Source organism: Ixodes scapularis, unplaced genomic scaffold (genome assembly GCF_016920785.2).
Source record: "Ixodes scapularis isolate PalLabHiFi unplaced genomic scaffold, ASM1692078v2 PGA_scaffold2__306_contigs__length_199485367, whole genome shotgun sequence".
Taxonomy (NCBI): Eukaryota; Metazoa; Arthropoda; class Arachnida; order Ixodida; family Ixodidae; genus Ixodes; species Ixodes scapularis.
This window is the reverse complement of record NW_024609857.1, coordinates 47,975,082-47,996,451: the sequence shown is the minus strand read 5'-3', so window position 1 is coordinate 47,996,451 and position 21,370 is coordinate 47,975,082. Positions and strand designations below refer to the sequence as shown.

At 44.5% G+C, this 21,370-nt stretch overlaps 1 long non-coding RNA gene across 1 annotated transcript; it reads left to right on the top strand.

Annotated features, from left to right (window-relative positions):
• Positions 1-6,414: 6,414 nt before the first annotated feature.
• Positions 6,415-19,089, top strand: LOC120840388. Its single transcript, XR_005715532.3, has 2 exons — positions 6,415-6,578; positions 18,864-19,089. It is a non-coding gene; the product is annotated as an uncharacterized LOC120840388 (long non-coding RNA).
• Positions 19,090-21,370: the final 2,281 nt, after the last annotated feature.

Here is a 21,370-nt window from a genome sequence, read left to right as displayed (position 1 = left end):
GCCTGCCCTACTCTCCGCGAATCCTTTTTGTATGAGCTTTTACCGACATCCAAGATCTGTGTCTGAACGGTGGTTCTGAAATTATCTCGGCACACTCAGTCACGAAGAAGGCAAGCACATAACAAATCGTATAGTCATTAGCAACCGCTAAATGCGCTTGGAATTTTTAAGCTAGCGCCCAGGCGAAAATTTCTAACTGGGACCAGTTGGCACCTCAACTGGTTTCAACTGGGACTAACTGGTACCAACTGGGACCAATAGGAGTCCAACTGGGACCAGCTGAGGGGTCAACTGGTTTGAACCATTCCCAGTTGGGAGTCAACTGGGACCAATAGGAGTCCAACTGGGACCAGCTGAGGGGTCAACTGGTTTGAACCATTCCCAGTTGGGAGTCAACTGTTTGACTCCCAGTTGGGAATGGAGTGAACTGGGACCAGTTAGGAAAGTAACTGGTTGGAGCGATTCCCAGTCGGACTTCAAATGCCTTTCCCGTTCCCAGTTCACACGGGGGCGGACTAAAGCCCCTTGATAAAAGCGTTTTTTACAAGTACCGCCAACCATTGTTGTGCAAGCGCTCGAGACACGTGCCATGAGCGGGTGCTCCGCCGCCATTCGCTTCCAAGGCCCGCTCATTTCAGTGCTGCGCCGCCATTTGCTTCCAAGGGCCGCTCAAGACATGGGCCTCGTGCACTCGCGCATTTGACGCTACTTGCAAGACGAGCGCAAACACATCGAGGGGCTTTAGGGCGGACTTCTTCCAAAACCGACGCGCCCCATCGCGGCGAAATACCACGCAGTGCACTGTGGGAACTAGTTGGCCACTCAGTTTTGGTTTCGATACGAGTTGTCCGCCGAACTGTGCGACATTCTTCACGCAAGTGCCCGACTGTTGCTAAAAATAATTTCGTCAATGGACAATACACACTTGCTCACCAGCAACACCAATGTAAAGTTGCGAGCTCGGTTTACGCGAACTTATTGGTTGTTGCAGCGTGTTGACTCGTGCACAAGCAAAATCCCTGCGCTTCGCAGCGTCGAGATTCCCATCAGTGGCTCGTCCACCATACCTCGAAACGCTAAAGGGGTGTCCAAACAGGACACTACAAAACCCACGACTCCGGCAAATCGTGCCGCGCTCTGCCGCGATCCGCTTCCGGCCGTCGGAGGGAAATTTCCCTCCGTCAATTCTTCCCGGGGGGAAGCTTCCCTCCGTCAAATCTCCCCCTCGCTTCCTCCACGGCGGCCTTGCTCTGCTTATCACGTGGGTCCGGAGAGCCACTCACACGCTCTGTTGGCTGTCGGTCAATTGCTCAAGGTGGTGGTGGAAAACCTCTTTATTGGTCCTGCGAAAACGCCTACCCCTCCGTCACCCCTTCACCAACACACCTACGCACAGTCTGCAGGTGAAGCAAGCGCCGGGTTCGCTGGACGAAACCCCTTTGTCCCTCCAATAGTCCACACACATCACACCATCCTTGAAGCCCTCCGGCCAGTCCTGGGTCCCCGATGCCTCATGCCCCCGTTGTTCACAGTCCCACACAATATGCTGCAGCGTTGCCCGACTGTCCTTACATACCCTGCACAAGTCACTCTCAAAATTCCCTGGGTCCACATGTCTCCCCAACACCGGGGTATACACACACATCACCTGCAACTGCCTAAAAAGCACCGCATCCTCCCGACACAAATCCTTGTGAGGTTCCGGGAACCTCCTCCTATCCCGTCTGCAACATTCAAGATACTCTCCATAACCCAGCCTCCGCTCACAATACGGAACCGCATCGGACGCCATCACGACGAAAGTGAATCTCGACAAAGAAAGCAGATCCGAGGCGGGCGAAACGCACCCTTCGACGCAGGAATGTCCCAAATCCACCCAAAGCCGGACCTCCTTGGCCTTCGAGCCGAGGCGACGGCGGTACGCGAGGGCGTTGGCGAGGTGAGCCAGACGCAGGTGGCCTGTGACGTCAATCTGAAGAGGAGAGCAGTCGTGATCGTAAAAATTTTCACGACTCCGATAGACCGTAAAAATAGAAGCGTCCGCTTCAATTTTCACGATTTGTCGGAGTCGCGGGTGAAGGGTCGAGTGCAAAAATAAACATGTGTCAATAAGACAAGCTTTACGTATGGTTCGCGCTTGTGCTGAAGCTTCGAGGTCTGGCCATTTAGTTTAGTTTAGAGACCCAAAACGATGCGGTCGGGACCAGGAAACGTGAGATAACGGCTGTTGATAATCCATGCTCTTTGTATGATTCCTTCTCGATGTGTCGATCGAAACCGAAATCATGCCGCTCTCCTCCCTGACCTAGAGCACTATATAGCTCCTACGGAGCAGAGTAACGCAATCCTTTGAACCCCGTGTTTTGCCGACAACATGGCCGACAGAGCGGCTCGGCGCGAGTCACGTGGTACTCAGGGTTCCAGGAGGCGGCCCGCCCTATGGGAGAATACATGGAGATCGACACAACACGGCTGATTAAACAATGAACGGCGAGTTCACACTTTTCAAAACTAGTCTGTCGTGAAGTTAGTAAAGCACTAAACATTTTATCAAAGTTTTAACTATATCGGATGCGTGTGCAAATTTTGAGAAGGCAATTTCCAAGGCAATGGCGTTTGAAGCAGACGATTTTTCCTCGCAGCGGAGATGGGCTTTTCGGGTTGGCCGGAGCGGGTCACGTGAATGGTGTGACGTCGCCGTGTCGTCTGCTGCATAATGCCGCTCAGGCAATTTTTAAAAAAAAAGTCAGGTCCTTGCGGGGCACAAAACTTAGCGCAAATTATTCTAAAATGTTCCATTATTATGTCAAAAATCATTGCGATTCCGTACATTCGCACAATACTGGAGAAACAACGATTTTCTCGCGTTCTCCATGCATTTGTGACCGCAGTTGGAACCTCCGGGCGTTCGCCGCTAGTCGCCGAGAGGCGGCGTTCTAGATTGCGCTACTGGCGCTACTCTGCTCCGAAGGAGCTATATAGTGCTCTACCCTGAAGAGTGCAACGCGCGCAGTGTTGCTTGCACGGATTTATGGAAGTAGTCCCAAATCTGCGAGCGCTCGCTATTTCCATGAGCAGTGGTTATCAAAACAAGGTACCTAGGAAAGGTGGCGCAAGCTACCGCCCATTATCAAGGGTATAACAGTACAGTCCAGGTCCACAGAGCCGTTAGCCAGGTTACACGGCTCTGCCAGGTTCGCCAGGTTAGCATCTGTCCATCCATCGATCTTTTCTCAAAGTGTCTCGGGTGGGGCTGGGAAATGCTTGAGGATGTGAAAATGCTCCAATTTCTCCGAGTTTACCAAAGTTTCAAGGTTTCTCCACGATCAGTGTGTTCAAGAAAAGCCCACGCTGGGGCAAGCCAGTGACCCTGTCCGGTTGCCACTACGGTGAGCACGATTTGCTTCCTTTGGCCATCAGAATGTTTTCTCGGCAAACCTTGTCGTCTTCAGCATTACGGCGACAAAGCCGTAATGCTGATAGAGATGTCCTCATCAGCGAAGACCAACAATGGTCACAGATTGGACATGACGATTGCATCAACAGACGGCTCAAACTTGGCACGATGCGGAGCGCTGACTCAGTACTCATTTCCAATTCGTCCAGCGACGGCTTTCTCTGGTGCCTCAAAAGCTCAAAAGAGCCGGGTCGAGACCGAGTATCCGACCCCTCCCCGCATTAATATTTTAGAATAGAGCGTGTCACCCTTCGAAATTTTTATTATATATACAGGGTGTCACAAAAGAAAATTTACACGGTCTTTTTTACCGCAAAAATAAACTAGACATTGCCAAACGCTCATTCTCCGCCCAAAGGTAGAGCTAGAGGTCACAACCAGATGCCAAAGTTTGAGCCCGATCCGATAAGTTAATCAAAAGTTATAAGTGATTTTCTGAAAATTTCAATGGGAAAATGGAGCCCATTTTTGCCTGTTTTCGGTTTCTGGTGCCATAGAGCCCCATGTGTTTGAAAACTCCGTCGGCCGCCATTTTCCCATTGAAATTTTCAGAAAATCACTAATAACTTTTGAATAAGTTATCGGATCGGGCTGAAACTTTGGCATCTGGTTGTGACCTCTAGCTCTACCTTTGGGCGGAGAATGAGCGTTCGGCGATGCCTAGTTTATTTTTGCGGTAAAAAAGACCGTGTAAATTTTCTTTTGTGACACCCTGTATATATATATATATATATTTTTTTTTTTTTGCAAAAATAAACTATGCATTGTCGAGTGCTTAGTTTCCGTCCAAATGTGGCCCTAGAGGTCCAAACCTGAGGCCAACGTTCCAGAACCAACCGTTATCTCGAAAGTTGTGAGTGATTTTTTGAAAGTTTCGATAGACAAATGCTGGCTGCTGGAGCCGTTGAATAAATGGAGCTGAATGGCGCAAGTTACTGAAAACGTATTTTGAACAAGATATCGGTTGGTTCTGTAATTTTGGCATCCGGTTGGGACCTCTAGAGCTACATTTGGGCCGAAACTGAGCATACAGCGATGCATAGTTGACTTTTGCGTTTAAAAAAAGAGTAAAGCTATACGCACCCCAGAGTGCGCTTCGGACGGAAATGGCTATACGCACTCCGCTTTTCTCGTAAAAAAAGAGTGGACACAACGAGATTCCTAAGCGGTGCCATGGCATAGGGGTTAGGATGTCCGTTTCATACGCAAGTGGTCGCGGGTTCGATCCGCGGTAAACCAACTTTTTTTTTTTTTTTTTTCTCAGACATTTTGTTTTGTAGGCATTTGGCGATATTTCCTTTTTTGCGATGAACAGTAAAAAAAAAAAAAAAAAAATCGAATATTTTCGAGAAACTTCGCAGAACTAAATGGTAGCGGACTCCCTTTCCGGAGGTGCGATCGGGGACAGCGGGGCTTGGATTGCCGGCTGGACGCCGCGAAGCGGCGTGTACTGGTTACGCTTTGTAATTAGCAGCCGATACTGTCGCCGCGAAGCGGCGTGAATGCAGGCGGGGGGCTGTGTTAACGAGCGCCCCAGTGATTCACGCGCCGTTCGAAAAGGGTGGCCCGAGCGGCATGATCTCTCGGAGGAGTGCGTATAGCCATTTCCGCGCGAAGCGCACTCCGGAGTGCGTATAGCTTTACTCTTAAAAAAATCTAAATTTTTTTTTTTTAACTTACTGTATTAGGGGAGGGGCGGTTGGCTTGCTCTAAAAGTGGCTCTCATGAAATTTTAGTATGAGAAATGCACCACCTAAAGACACCTTTGTGGAAAGTTTATTTCAACACTGTCTGTTGGCTTATTTATATTTTTTTTAAGCCGGTAGAGGGCTTTAGAACCCATAGTAGAATGGGGTTGAGGAGTAATAGCCTGGCATCAGCAGTGCACACATATTGCATTGTAAAGCACCTTTCCATTGTAGCAAACTGGAAATTCCAGATATCTCATTATTTCCTCAATGAGTGTTCAGTCCTTTAGTACATATGCTTTCCCTTTAAATCGCTTGTAACACAAAATTTTTATTGCCATTTGTTGCTTCTGATGTTCGTAAATTGTTGATTTCTCTCATTGTGAATAATGCAGCTACCATAAGTGCCTTTAAATTCGGACAGCTGGGAGAATTATGCTCTGTGCTCTCATAGCTATCAAAGGCCTGTATGTAGCCTTTGATAGCTATGATACGTAGCTAGCCTCACAAATGCAAATAACGACAAATGAACTGTGCAAGCTGCTGCCATTGCCAGCATCTCATAGTCATTGTTCAGTTGTTGGAGTGTACATGTGCTGGCTGTCACTTGCAATAGATAGTCATACTTGAAATTTTAGAAATTTTGTGCATTTTGAGATTCATTGTGCACAGAACAAATAGCTCTTGGCACTCAAAATGACCACGCAGCAAAGCTTTTGTTCCCCTTCCCTCTTTCAAAATAAACGTAGGATAACAAAAAAAAAAAAAGATGAATTTTTGATCAAAATGAATAAAATTTTCCAATGGATCCCAGAGATTTAGAGCTGATAGCAACATTATTAAATTTCTCTGATTTAATATGGAGGCATTTAATTTCATGTTGCAGCTCTAGGCAGTGGAAAACTAGACACATGGGGGAGCTGTTTCTCCTTTTCCTTAGTCTTGGATCTCCATCGCAGCCCATACCAGTTGAAGCCTTATTATCTAGCTTTCAACTATTTCTGGGGTTGTCAGGTTTGACCAATCATAGGAATTTATTGTGTTCTCAATATTTTTGTTTATGTTGTCCAAATCCACTATTAATTGCACAAACAACCCTGAAATCAAAAGGATTTGCAATGGTTTGCCCAGTGCTTTTAGTTATAAAACAAATTGTATCTAGTTTTAGGAACCTACTGCAATGACAAAGTGATCTAAGATAGTGACAGTCAAATATGACAGCATTTATTTGCTCACGTTATAGGACTGCTTTAAATTTTTTTAGGTTTCTCAACTTCTACCTGGAACAACAATGGCACACACCTGAGGGAAAAGAACTTTCAAAGGAGGAAGTACTTGCTTGTCAGAAAGTAATTGGACGTTGCCTATCACAGAGGCTGATGGACATTGCCCGTGACCACCTCGCTCGGAATGCCTGGCTACAGATATGATGGGTATTTACTTTCAGTTTTACCAAACCTACATTTATGCGTCTTTACAATTAACAAGCCATAATTTTAGGTCAGCAAAGCTGCCATGTTCATTTATCATGATGATACCATACACATGCTTTAAGGAGAAAGGGAAATAGAGACATTGATGAACTGGCAGCATGAGCATTTATTGAAGGTCCTCAAGAACCACGACGGTTGCAGCGGTGGGCTCAGTAAAGAGGGAGAGAAAAATGAGGTAGCTGACCAAAAGTGAGAAGGAGAAAAATGACCTAGAAGATGGGAAACTGAGTGCTGAGATTTAACCCTAGACCACAAAGAGGTGTGTTGTGGTTGTTGACAGAGACATGCGATTACAGGGTCTAACAAGCTAAGAAACGGGGCTTCTATGTTTCCAGGAAAACTACACATGTTAAAAGCCTTAATTATCTGCACACCTTATGCCACTAGTCATTCCGTTAGAAATAGACATTTTCTCTCTGCAATTCTCACCTCGAATAGTACATCTCTCTCCACAACTACAGCCCACCTAGGTCTGAAGTCATTTGTCTGCCCACTTTCCTGTCTTCTAGGTCACTTCCTTCTGACTTATTCCCTCCTTTTTTTCTTACTTACCGCCCAATCTTTTCTTTCTTCAATCTTGCCGCTTAGGCAACTGTTGGCATGGGGCTCATTCCACGCCAAACATCCCAGACGTTACGCTTGACCATTTCCCATTTTAAAAAGAAAATTCATGGCTCTTTACCCCAAAGTCCGTAACCTTTTCCTAAAATACTTGGAATGAAGAGCGTGCTGGTAGGGGTAAAATATAATTAAAGGAAAAACAGAAAAGACCTTTTATGTTGTTTCCTTATTTACATGTTCCCTAAAATATTTTTGCCGAAAACATTTTTTTTACGGCGTGAGCGTGTCTTTATTTCTTAAATGGGCATACAACTAGGCATTCAATAAAGGAGTGAAAGTCTAATTTTTTTCAAAATGCCTCGGATTTTATTTTATGAAATTCGAATGGCTTTTACCTTGCTATGTTGTGATGTTTATGCAACTTTAATTGTTAAAATAGTTTTAGAAACCTCATCAAAAACCTTTTTTTTTTGCAATTTTCTTCATCTTTTTTGTTTAATTATCGCTCTGCACCTGGTATTTATAAGTTTTTTTTGCTATTGAAAGCCCTGTAGACATTTTACAAATAAAAAAAAAAAATGTTTGAAGCCGCATAACGAAATACCTCATGGGAAAAAAAAATATTCTAAAGTTGTGAAAAAGTCTTTCTTTTTTTTTTTTTTTGCCTAAACATGCATTTATTTTATTATGACGTTGTCAGAGTACAAATGTGAAAGATACCGACATTGGAAGAAGAGTTTGTCTTTAATTTCTGAAAGTTTATTCAAAATAATCTTTTTTCTAAAGCAAGAAAAAAAAAATGTTGAAGATGAGTTGCCTTTGTTGCAACCTGGCATTGTTTCTTAGCGCCTCTTCACCGCACTACACGCCACCTTACACGAGAGTTGAGAAACTTTGCGATCATGGAAGGCATTTGTTGGTTTAGAATGTGATTTTCGCATAGGCCTCTTTCTACACATGCACATTTTTGACTCGCAATTGCCTCACATATATTGTCACTGTCTACAGCTAAAGAGGTACCGCGGTTTGCCGCGGTCGCTTCCACTTGTCCTTCTTTTTGGCTGTAACGCACACAACAGTGGATATGGTGTGATAATCATAAACGCTGTCACTGCATAGCTGGCTTCTTTCACCCTTTGTACCAGTGTCGGCTCTCCTCACTTTGAAACTTGATGCCTAACGGCCTCACATCGCCTAAAAGAAAGTTATTCCCTCAGGAAACGCAATGTCGACCAAGTGAGATCCCTACTGGCATATTGAAAGGAATGAACCGACAGTAAGGAAGGGCAAAAAACTAGGGGTATTGTTTCGGACGACCACTAATTAGTAGCAATCGGGAATCTAGCCAAGAAATTTTAGTTTTTGTAAGAGTATGGTGACATATTGATGTATGGAGCAGGTCACTCGGCACAGGCAAGTCATCCTGCAGTTGATGCGGATGCTGATGAGGGTAAGCAGGAAATTCTAATTGTTGATGATGATTCTTTTAGAGCGCAGCTCTTAGGCGCCCGTTTCTGGCGTGAGCGGCGTCCCCGTCGCCATAACCGCGCGTTGCATTTTGGGAAAATTTTCCCGCTAAATCTAGCGGAAAAATTTCCCCACTAAATCTAGCGGAAAAATTTCCCTGTTAAATCCAGCGGAAAAATTTCCCCGCTAAATCTAGCGGAAAAATTTCCTCGCTAAATCTAGCTGAAAAATTTCCCCGCTAAATCTAGCGGAAAATTCTCCTCGCTAAATCTAGCGGAAAAGTTTTCCCGCTAAATCTAGCGGAAAAATTTCTCCGCTAAATCTAGCGGAAAAATTTCCTCGCTAAATCCAGCTGAAAAATTTCCCCGCTAAATCTAGCAGAAAAATCTCCTCGCTAAATCTAGCGGAAAAGTTTTCCCGCTAAATCTACAGAAAAAATTTCTCTGGAAGGCCGCGTGACCCCCACATGACCTCGGGGAGGGGGATCACGTGACCTTGGGGGTCACGTGACCTCAAGATGGGGCGGGGGTGGGGGTCACGTGACCCCTCCCCCTGGTCACGTAACCCCCCCCCCCCCAAAAAAAAAAAAAAAAGAAAATGTCACCCTTAGTACCCTCCCCTCCTCCTCAAGAGCTGCACTCTAATTCAGCATTACAGGGAGCTGTAAGCGGCTTTTATTTTTTTTTTGTTAGGGGCTAGCCATGTTTGGCGTCGGGTGCTCGTGCTTCGCTCGTGAGTTCATGTGCTCACGAGCACGTGAGCACGTGTTCCTAAGGTTGTGTAAGGCAAAAAAAAACAAAAAAAAAGCGCATCTTTACGTGGTGAATGATGTTGATTGGGGCGAAGCTCTGGTGGTGCTTGTCTGCGTAGACGCTGAGCCGCAGCATGCCGAGCCTTTCGTTCATTTTCATCCATGTCAGAAAGAGAATGGGTGGTATGGAATGTGGTTATATGCGCATTTGAGCATTTGACCGCAGCGTGACATGGATGAAAACGAATGAAAGGCTCGGCATCCTGCGGCTCAGCGTCTACGCAGACAAGCACCACCAGAGCTTCGCCCCAATCAACATTTTCACAACATTGAGATGCAGTTGTTTTTCTAAATTAGGAGGATAGTTGTATTGTGTTTACTCATTTCTAATGTGTCGCCAACTCTGTTTAGTTGCTACGGTTCAATTCATGCCTTTTTCGAACCACCTTGACCGTAAAGAAAATTTAAGCTACATGTCATTTGTTCTGTTATGCTTATGCATACCTGCCAAGTTTTACGATTTTATCGTAAAGTGTCTGCTTTCCAGCGCTTTCTTGAGGTTATCGTATTAACAACAATATTTGTATAATTTTCCGCACCCCCCTGTAAAGAAAAAGATAATTTTGTTTAAGCTGCATCTCACTTGTTTACAAGTTGGGGTTGGCAACACTGGATAATGACTTGTATGCCAGGGGGCGCAGGCTACCGCTCCAGTGATGTAAGGGGTGGTATAGCCGCTACTGAGCTGAGCGTCTAACATCCATCCATCCATCTGAATCCAAAACTAGAAATCTCCTTTGTTGTGGCGAACGTTGTACGTTGTGTTACTGGAACTTTTACTCATGATCCCTTGAAACCATCTTTGCTACAAGATGGCGGGAAAAAAATACTTGCAAGTGTTTATTCCCAGCTATTTATCCGACTTTCCATTTCTGAAGACATCGCGCAAGGGCGAAATGTTCACATTTTGTAGTCTGTCGCTGCGATGTCAACATTTCGCACGTTGGTCGCCGGGACATTCTGTCATCTGAATAGAAAAAAACACAAGGGCTCTGCAAATGTAGATGAAACCAACGAGAAGCTTGGAGGGTACTTTAGTCGATCAACGGATTACGACACTACCCGAGCAGAATGCCATTTACGACATTTTTGATTGAACACAACGTGCCGTTTACAGCGGTTGTGGAGACGTTAAAGAGCAAGAACTTTGCTCTTTAACGTCTTCGTTAAACCAGGCACAGGAGAAAGAGTTTTCAGCAAAGTGAAGGAGGCACACACGCAGTTCCGCTCCTCTATGTCGAAAAAGACTCTTGAACAGTTCTTAGTTGTGAGATGCAGCCAGTCTGGAAAGTGCCATGAACAAGTGTTCGACAACAACTTCCTAAGAGAAGCATATGCTGAAACTTCCTCAGTGTTGACCCAACCTTCTACTTCTAAAGAATAAGACATTTCGTGCAATGTATGATGTGTTTGTGCCCTAGTTGAGGCATTTTTCTTAACTAAACCAAGTTTTTGAAGTATAAATCAGTTTTCGTATTCCTTCACACAATAGTAGTGTTTTTTGGCATCCCCTGTAGTATTTTCATCATTGTAGCTTGGCAAGTCTGCTTATGTGACACCTATCCGAGTGAAAGTTGTAATAGTGCATTGATTTATCTGCAGTTGACCTGGTTCACTTGCCTGTCGCTAAACCAGCACGAAAAAGTTTTTAAAGCTGAATATACCGGTTTGGATACAGTACTAGCCTATGTCTTGAGGGACCTGATTTTTATGTGCCTGCATTAAGCGAATAGTTAAGAGGGCTTTCTTTTATGTGCAGTGCCTACCATCAAGATTTCTGGTTTGTTCGCAGAAGTTGAACTTCCTCCGTGCTTTCTTAATTCATGTGGTTGCCACAAAATCACGTAGGCTAAGAAGCAGTTTCTCATTGATGCTTAAAGACCGACCAACGAAACCATATTCCGCAAGGTAGGAGAATGCCCCTCGCACCCTCCTCTTTTCATTCTCTCCCAAAAATCATGTGACGGCAGGGGCTTCCTTTGTGTCTGCTTTTTCTGTATGGATAATCCTCAAAAAGTGTGCAGTGAGCGGCTAGCTGCGAGCGCCACAACGACCTTGAGACGTCCAGGTGCAGGGGTGTGACATCTGCCCCAATTGCGCTAATCTGATACAAACCCAGTTTTCTGCGCCTAGTTGTGCCAAAAACGCGAAGTTGGTCGAAATTGCGCCACACTGTGCCAAAAGTAACTCAAAAACGAAAAAAAATTTAGGGGCGGCACTAGATTTAGCGGGAAACGAGAGCTTGGTTGGCAACACTCAATCTCGTCGTAGTAAAGTACACGGCACGTGTACAGGGTGGCGCAAGCAACCGCCGGATTCAAAGATTTCAGCTGTAGTACCCTTCTATACCTATGATACGTGCTATTTTCTCCCCTCTTCCTACTACTTTACGCTGTCATTTGTGACTGCATGCTACCGGTGCACTGTCACGCGGTCTTGCTGTCTGGCCGCGAGAGGTACGTTGCACAGGCTATCAAGATGAGCTAACAAAAATTTTCCTTTCGTTTTGAGAGTAAACCTTTTCTTAAAAGTGCTATTGAGCGCCTCCATTGTGTAATTGTTCATTTGCATCCGTTATCTCGTCAAAATGGATGGCGCCGTCGCCGTGAGTACTTTCGGTTATCGCACACTTGCTTCCAGTGCGTGAGCAATCGAATGAACCGGTCACACCCGTATTTGGCGTGCATGTGCTGCTCATAATTTTCCTATCATTTCACTATTTACCTTGTGACTCACTTTTGTGGGGAGTTTTTTTTTTCTACCTGCACGGTGCTTTCTACGAGCGTGCATAGATGTCTAGTTGTAGTAAACCGTGCTTCCCTGTTCATGCTTTTGAATCACCGCTTTAAAAGGTTCTGCACTACAATTAAAAAAATAAAAAAAAAAAACGGAAAAGGCAAACGCTAGTTTCGTGCGCATAGATGAGGACAGGAAACACAGGCTTTCTGCAAAGTTAGGTGGGTACCAGGTACCTCAGGCTTATGAGGTACCTGGTACCCACCTAACTTTGCAGAAAGCCTGTGTTTCCTGTCCTCATCTATGCGCACGAAACTAGCGTTTGCCTTTTCCGTTTTTTTTTTAAATTTTTTTAAATATATTTTATCTTGGTACGTATCAGCTCTGATAACTTGTTAAAACCAGGGTGGACAAAAATAATGATTGAAAAAGAAAAATCTCATTTATGTGATTTATATTATTTTTTATGATTTCAATAGATGAAATCTGCTCTAACATTTTCTGCTCCTAATCTGCTCCAAACTGTAGACTTTTGTGCTTCGAAGTTGCTCCAAAATGCATAAACTGCTGCTTCAAAACAAGAATTTTGTCTCCAAAGCTGCTCCAAAATCCAGATTTTTCTACTCCAAAAATTGCTCCATAACCTGTTTCACCTGTCTCACCCCTGCAGGTGTCTTCCCTCGTCGACGCGGGCACGCTCAATCCGCGAGATTGAGGAAGCCAGCACGACCGAACGCTTTCTCTCATGAGCTGCAGGTCCGAGGCCGCTCGGTCGGTGGAGATCGAGGGGTCGTGGCGGTATGCTGGGTTCGTACCAGCAGCCGCTCGCTGGCATCGCGCGGCTGATGGAACCGTTCCCGTGTCTGCACAAGGATTGGCTTGCGCAACAAAAGGTTCAGGTCGTCGATAATACATTTATTTCCCAAACTTATAAATCAAGTGGCTTTCGCTAATCTCTTTATTACTGTTTGAAACACATCTCCTCTCATAGGTTGTTCATCCCATTTTGGACTCTCTCGCGTATTTATTCGTCCTTACCTCTGCCTGATGACTGTTTTATAACTTGATAAAGACCTTTAAATATTTGCACGGGCTTGCGCGATGAACGCTGTCCCGGATTTAATATTGGAAAGATTGGCGTCAGGAGGGGCTAAACAAGCAAACCGAAATTCTTGCTTCTAATGAAGACGGCACGATCATAAGATAGGAAATCCTCCAGGCCGGGAATGTTTGTGCAAAGTGATTAAATTATTTACATCTAATTTGACATGCACTATAAATCTGGTACTTTCTCTTAGAAGCAACATGTTAGTGCACATGAATCCTCCCAGCGTCTTGCCTTCTAATCGCGTGGAAGGAAAATTGAAATATCCCAGGCATGATCTGTGCAGAAGCCTAGGTTCATTGGTCGCCTACTATTTCTACAAACTCTCTGGCAAAATCACTACCATATAGCCTGGTGTCCTTTATCCAAGAAGCGAGGTTTTGATAGAATTTCGTTGCTCAGCCACTATGTTTTCGTAGTGGCGCGAAGGAACAAAAAAAGAGAGAGAGGAAAGAACGGTTTTTGCAGGCTGATATTTTTTTTTGCAATTGCAATATTTTATTGTGTTTAGGTATGCTTTTGTGGTGTAAACAATCTTACGCACTTCCCACAAATATTTCATTGTCAACGACAGTTGTTAAAGTATTACGCAGTGCCTCGGGTGCTTTGACCTTACGCACTAGAGCGTCACAGGAGCGAGTATTTCTGCAAAATAAATACGAGGAGCTATTTCTCCCTTTGAATCCATCACTTTTGTGTAATCACGACGAACACACTTTCACCATGAAATCGTAACAAATAATGATTGATGATGAAATTGATTGGGTCCCAACAGTGGAGCCACATTATTTAGGTTGCAAATAAACTGGGCGTCAATCATGCGATGTGTTTACTTCCACGTTTGAATGTGTTGAGAATGAGTAGCCAAAAAACGCCGTCTGCAGGCTGCTTCCTGGAGTGGCCTGATATCTCCAAAACTCGGGAAAGGGAGGGGAGGGGGGAGAGAAAGGTGTGGATGTTGTGGGAAGGTGATAATATTTATTCTCACTTAGGAGAGTCGCCGGTCGTTAAAAAGTCGACTCGCCCATAACGGGAAAGCCTGTAGGGCCACATGTATAGTAACCATGAGTAAAATGTGGTATACAGCTATGTTACTGAGAAGTTGCAATAGAGCAAACGATGGGGCATTGTGGAGGCAAGTGAAGCAAAGACCTATCTTATGATCGTGCCGTCTTCATTAGAAGCAAGAATTTCGGTTTGCTTGTTTAGCCCCTCCTGACGCCAATCTTTCCAATATTAAATCCGGGACAGCGTTCATCGCGCAAGCCCGCGCAAATATTTAAAGGTCTTTATCAAGTTATAAAACAGTCATCAGGCAGAGGTAAGGACGAATAAATACGCGAGAGAGTCCAAAATGGGATGAACAACCTATGAGAGGAGATGTGTTTCAAACAGTAATAAAGAGATTAGCGAAAGCCACTTGATTTATAAGTTTGGGAAATAAATGTATTATCGACGACCTGAACCTTTTGTTGCGCAAGCCAATCCTTGTGCAGACACGGGAACGGTTCCATCAGCCGCGCGATGCCAGCGAGCGGCTGCTGGTACGAACCCAGCATACCGCCACGACCCCTCGATCTCCACCGACCGAGCGGCCTCGGACCTGCAGCTCATGAGAGAAAGCGTTCGGTCGTGCTGGCTTCCTCAATCTCGCGGATTGAGCGTGCCCGCGTCGACGAGGGAAGACACCTGGACGTCTCAAGGTCGTTGTGGCGCTCGCGGCTAGCTGCTCATTTCGCGCTTTTTGAGGATTATCCCTACAGAAAAAGTCGACACAAAAGAAGCCCCTGCCGTCACATAATTTTTCGGAGAGGGTGACAAGAGGAGGGCGCGAGGGGCATTTTCCTACCTTGCGGATTATGGTTTCGTTGGTCATCTTTAAAGCCTGGTGGGCAAGGAATCAACGGCTGCTTTTTCTTCGCTCAGGGGCCGAAAGCGGAGAGAAAGGAGCCGTCAATCTGTGCCTGTCAGGTGAAACATTAGGAATGAGTAGTCACGACACAACTATCCTTCTAGTTTAGAAAATAAAATAATTTCCTTTTTAACTTCATCAGCATCCGCACGAACCGCAAAATGACTTGCCTGTGCCGAGTGACATGCTGCATCCATCAATATGTCACCGTACTTTGTTTGGCATATTTTTGATTCCAACTAGCCAGTGGTTGTTCGAAACGATACCTCTCTTTTTTTCTGTCCTTTCTTACCGTTGGTCCTTTTCTTTTAAAATGCCAGTAGTGACCTCGCTCTATCGATATCGTATTTCTTGAATAGAAGTCCCAGTCAGGCGATGCCAATGCTGTTAGGCATAAATGAAGTATCAAAGTGAGGAGAGCTGATATCGAAACAAAGGGTGCAACAACCCTGCCATGCAGTAGCGGCACATAGGATTATCACACCATATCCGCTTTTTGCATTAAAGCCGAAAAGAGGAATCAGTGGAAGCAGCTGTGGCAAACCGCAACGCGTTTTTAGCTGTAAACAGTGACTGTATATGCAAGTCAAGAATGCACATGCGTAGAACCCCCTGCGAAAATCACTCCCGACTAGCAATTAGGCTGGGGGGGGGGGGAGCTCTATCCCGAAAGAGCACCAAAATTCAAGATGGCAACGACAAAATTTTTCTACCAGAAAAAGAAAAAAAAAAAAGCGCAGTGTACACGGATTTAGTATTTTATTTATCTCTGAGAACATAGACTTTATTAGGCCAAAGATTTGTCACTGCTATGTTAATCACTTTCAAAACCACCAAAAGACTCCTCAGAGTCTGTCACAAGAAAAAGTTTGCAGCATTCCGCAGACTATGTGCCGTTGGCTATTTTGACAACCTCTTCAGAAAGAAGCCGGTTGCCAATGGCTCATTCTGCACTTCTTTCGCGCTCGAGGTATGAGTGCATCCTCCACGTTTTCGCTGTACACCGGCGTGCCGTTACTTAGCTTTCGTCGAAGTTTGACTTTCTGGTAGTTTGGCTGTAGCAAATTTTCAAAATTCTTGTCCCATTCCCGTATCCGGTAGAGCTTGATGTGTCGAGACGTCAGGTGTATGTTTTTCCCGTTTTCACAATGCCATTGGACGACCTCAATTTTCTTTGCCGCTGTGAAAGAATGCATAGCCGACCTGACAACCCCAAAACAAAGCGACAGTGGTGCATGGCGACCGGGCAGATAGGGCTGCAAAGTAGGATTGGATTGGATTCTTGGACTGAATTTCGCAGGCCAGTGTTGCCTGGGCACAATCAGGCTGGTACGTGATACGGGTGTGGTGCGGGGAGGGGGGCGCTTTCCCGGAACAGCGAGGAAATGTGAAATTGGCAGTGAAGTTGGGGGGGACACTTGCTCAGAATTTCATAGTAAGCTTAAATTGTATCTTCATATTTTCTAATCTCTTTTATGCCTAAAAATAGTGCAACCAAATACTTCCCTAGGGTGCTGTGGGAGGAGGGTGAATACACCTTACTGGGCACTGTAATGCAGTGGCTTTGGCACTGACAGGTTTGACGTCGTTTGTGTGGCTGGATTCGCCGAAGCCTGGGGTTTCCACCTTAAATTGGGTGAGGTGGCTGATGTCACCTATCATAGTGGAATACCAGGCAATCGGATGTTTTTTGTTGCCCATGGAGCTTGTTTTTGAAACTTAAGGGGGGACACTGGCTAGAGGTCAAACTTTTGAACTACTCAAGTGATCGGAATGAAATTTGCAGGGGAGATTTAGCTTCAGATGTAGGTGTACTGTGCAAACTTTCAGCTCTCTAGGACAAATTTACATACCTGCATAAGATGATGTGTCACTTTTCATTAAGGAATCTATGATATGCAAATCAAGCTATTAAGCACCATTTTGACTGCTTGAATATAAAGTGGGGGATATGGGACCTCAGGCTATCTAGTTTCAATAACTTAAATGTAAATATTTCAGAAAGAGTTATTACCTCAAACTATGAGATGCATATCTGTCATCTGTCAATTTTTGAAAACTTAAGTTTTTTCTCACTGAGGACTTCAACTTAAAACAAAATAAAGTAGATAGCCCGATTCCTGAGTAAATTTCAGTTCAGAAACATCTTGAATGTGGTAACAGAATACTTTCACCTTCGAACAAAAGATTCCTTCGTATGAAATTTGCAGCAAAAAGTAGAACTGAGAAAAATGCATTCAAACATTGAGCTCCTGTACTTTGTTACTGCCTCACAATGCGTTGAAAATATTTTATATCAACGTAACTATTTGGCGTATGGTCATCAAATTTGGTGTAAAGGTGTATAATTAGTTTCTAAAACTGAAAACCTTAGAATCAAAAAATGAATTTTTTCAAAAAAATTTAAAATTTAGACCCATTAAAACAACATACAATGGTTCATCTGGTGAATCAATTAAAATTGTGGCCACCCTCTGTATTGGAAAAAATGACCAGAGTTGATTTCATCTCATCAAATTGACGAGTTGTGTGACATGTGGACAAGTAAAGGAGAAAGACATTAGCTGGCTCAGAGCGTGTGAAAGGGTAGCACTCGATTGCCAGGCCTGCTCAGATAAACATGCATTTTTTTTTTGTCAAGCCTGTCTTGTCCTTGGAGGTGAGCTGTATGCACCGATTCTTACTGACGTCTGTGCGATGTGCGCCGTCAGTAATGTACCACTTGCGCATTGCAGAAGAACACTGGCTGGTGGTAATGTTGGTGTGGGAGTCTGTGTGTCGCACCATCAGGAGAGAATTTGGCACGCTAGATAAACTGTAATAGAAGCGAGTGAAGTAGGCTGTACATTTGCTCTAGAAACATGTTTAGTGCAATATTCATTCTCACAAAAAATGTTACCTTCGTCTAGCAGTTTCAAGTTTGAGTCAATTTCATTGCAACAAGTGTACGGCTGTTCTCTTTAGACCTCATACCAATTGTCATTATGACAAGCAAACAAAGCAATGCATTATCTTTTTATGTTTATTTTTTTTTGTTACTATGAGAATTTACGAAATAGCTAACTTATTGCAAATGTTTTCAGTCATCTTGAACACTACATTTGCTTACCACTTTTGAGTTTAATGACGAAAACACCATTTTTATTGCCCGGTTGTGGTATGTTTATGCATGTTCTGTACAGTTGTGCACTGTATCGTTTTCACTGGATATATCTGAAAATGTTTATGCAAAGTAGTCATAATGAACAGTGTATAGGGTGTTTTCACTGACGTGATTTCGTCCACCATTTTGTTGTTGCGATCTGTGTGGAATGTGCCAAACTCGAGCATTTCAAGGATATACATGCCTTCTCAAATGCGTAGAGCACCGCTGACATCATTTCAACCGGTTACGATGTAATCCTTCAATGTAGTAAATTTGTTTCAAAAACCAAACTAACAACAAAATGGCGGATTGACGTCATGCGCAAACAACCTATAGTAGAGTGCCTTGAATGCATTTGTGACTGCTGTCTTTGGCCATCCTATGCTGCTTATGCATTTAAGGTAGCCCCAAAATGGTGACAAATTATGTCGCAGGAGCTGGATGCTGTGTTATGTCGCAATCCTAATGGTTGGCCCTATGTGTTCCAGCGAATAATAGGAAACACAAGTGTCGCTCTTGTAGCGTCCCAACTCCTGGCTGCTGAATCTTCCATGGACTATCAAGCTGGAGACGAGCTACAGCACAACAGGGGCCTACCGCACCCGCCTTCTGCTGCTCTACCACCACCAGGATCGTGGCATGGAACAGCATGACACTTCTATGACGTTGTCAGGCAAAGATAGAGGGAACTAAAATAAAGTGACGATGAGCATAGCACTCGGGAACATGTTCCAGGCACCATTAGAATGTGCTAGTAGAGGCCCATTGATGTAGCCCATTAGAATGTCCCAGTAAGGGCAAATACATCAGTAGGCCGATATTGGACCAATACACCAACATGCCTCTACTGAACCAAACACACAAATAGGCCTCTAATAAACCAATACACCAGTAGTCCTCTATTTGACCAATACACCAATGGGCCTCTATCGGTACTATAGGACCCACCTACTTTTTACAATAGGAATCTACTGGTCTATCAGTTTACTGGTTTATTATTGTAATTTTTGCTGGGGATGTGATAGCACAACATCTTTTATTGCATATGTTCTAATGTTAGCTGCATATGTTATGAGCCTTACATATTGTTTACAGGTGTACTTTGAAAATATTGAGGTCAGTGCCATTTCTAACTCCAAACCCTCGATTAAGTAATCTTGTTCATTATTTCGAGCAAAAATAAATTATTAAATTTAGTTCAGTTGTACCACAGCTGCTGCCCTTGCCAGGGAGAATTTATTTGAGGAAGTATAATATATGTACAGTATAGACCACTTACAACGTAACCGCTTATAGTGCAGGACCGGGTATAACGCGGTTTTTTTTAAACCACCGGTTCGCCTCCCATAGAACTCCATGTATTTACATACCGCTTAAAATGCAGGCGCGCGAAGGGAAATACCGGCTATAGTGCGGTTTTTGGCACAGCCCGCCGACCGCGCCGACGACCGGAGCAGCGGGCACGCTTCCTTGTGCGACACTAGATAACGGCGCTGACGGCGCGGGGCGAGGATGTTGCTCGAAGAAGTGGGGAGAAGCGAAGAGAGAGGTTTCAGTCGCCGTAGCCACCGTAGCGACAGAGGGACGCACGCACGTGTCGTTCACGTGCATGCGTCCCTCCGCTGCGTTGGAAACAAAGAAACAAACAACCGCACCGACAGACCAATCGCAGATCGAGGAGAAGTGTTCGCGCGTGTTGCGTACCGGTCGCGGGCCGGCTGCTTCTCCGTAAACATGGTGTCGGTTGTGATCGTCGTCGTAGACGGAGTTCATCTCATTGTTCTGCGTAAAAGCGCTATCCTTGACTGTGAATTTTCGTTGTGTGTCGCTATGATAACCCAGCACGTACTAGAAGGGAAGATCCACCTACTCGTGCAGCGATGCCGTGGCGGCGCTCTCAAGACCGCAGAAACGCCCGTGTCGTCGTGTTTGTTTACTTCGACTACAGTGGTGATTTCTAAGCATTTGTGACCTCAAACATCGCCCGGATTTCTTATTTGGCGCATTTCATGCGTGTGCTAAAGTTCAAGGTATTACTGGCGCGTACCGTATGAAGGATGCGAATTTTCACGCGTTTTCATCTCCGGAGAAAAGTGATTAGGGTTAACAATCCTGAACGCTCGCAACGTCCGTCTGCAACCCGCGACGCCGTTAAAAGGCTGCGCCAGGCAAAAGCCGCTAATTTCTTTCAAAATGTGTGACACACTTGAGACATAACTGTACTAGTCTGGTGAAATAAAGACTTTCCTCAAACTAAGCTTTATTTTTCATCGAACATAAAATAAATTCTTTTACAAGGGTAAGTTGTCTCATGGCATGTATTTTGGCCTGAAAAATTGATGTTTTGGTTATAACGCGGTACCGCTTATAGTGCGGATTTTCGCGACTCCCGCGACATACGTTATATGCGGTCTACACTGTAGTAGGGCCTCTCACCCTTGACATTTAGGCTGCTGCAAAACATGGCACCAGCTGTTTTGTGTGTTTTCTTTTTGCGGAACGTCTTTCCTGTAAAATCCACATTCAGGATCATTATCACAGCGAAATCTCTGGAGTGCTGGACACAATTTATGATACTTGGCATGGCACGGGTATAGTATTATATCAGTGCCCGGCGTCACTATTTTCTAGCACCGTGTTTAATGCACACCTTTAATGCATACCCTGATGATGGCCTTAAGACAAAGTACATTGGATAGTAATCACCCTACGTAAACAACATTTACATGCTGGTCCATGTCTTTCATCAGCCTGTATACGTAAATATCCCCATTCGATAATAATAAACCTACGTGAAAAACGTTTACACGCTGGTACACATCTTTCATGAGCATTTATGTAAATATTCCACAGTGAGCATTAAAAATTGGCTGTATTTTCACATATGTTAGGAAATCTTGGACTATGTGAACACATGTAAAAAAAAAGTTCAGATGCATGTATGCCCTCTGCTATTGCAACTTATTTTCATCACACTTCCGGCACACCAAGGAAG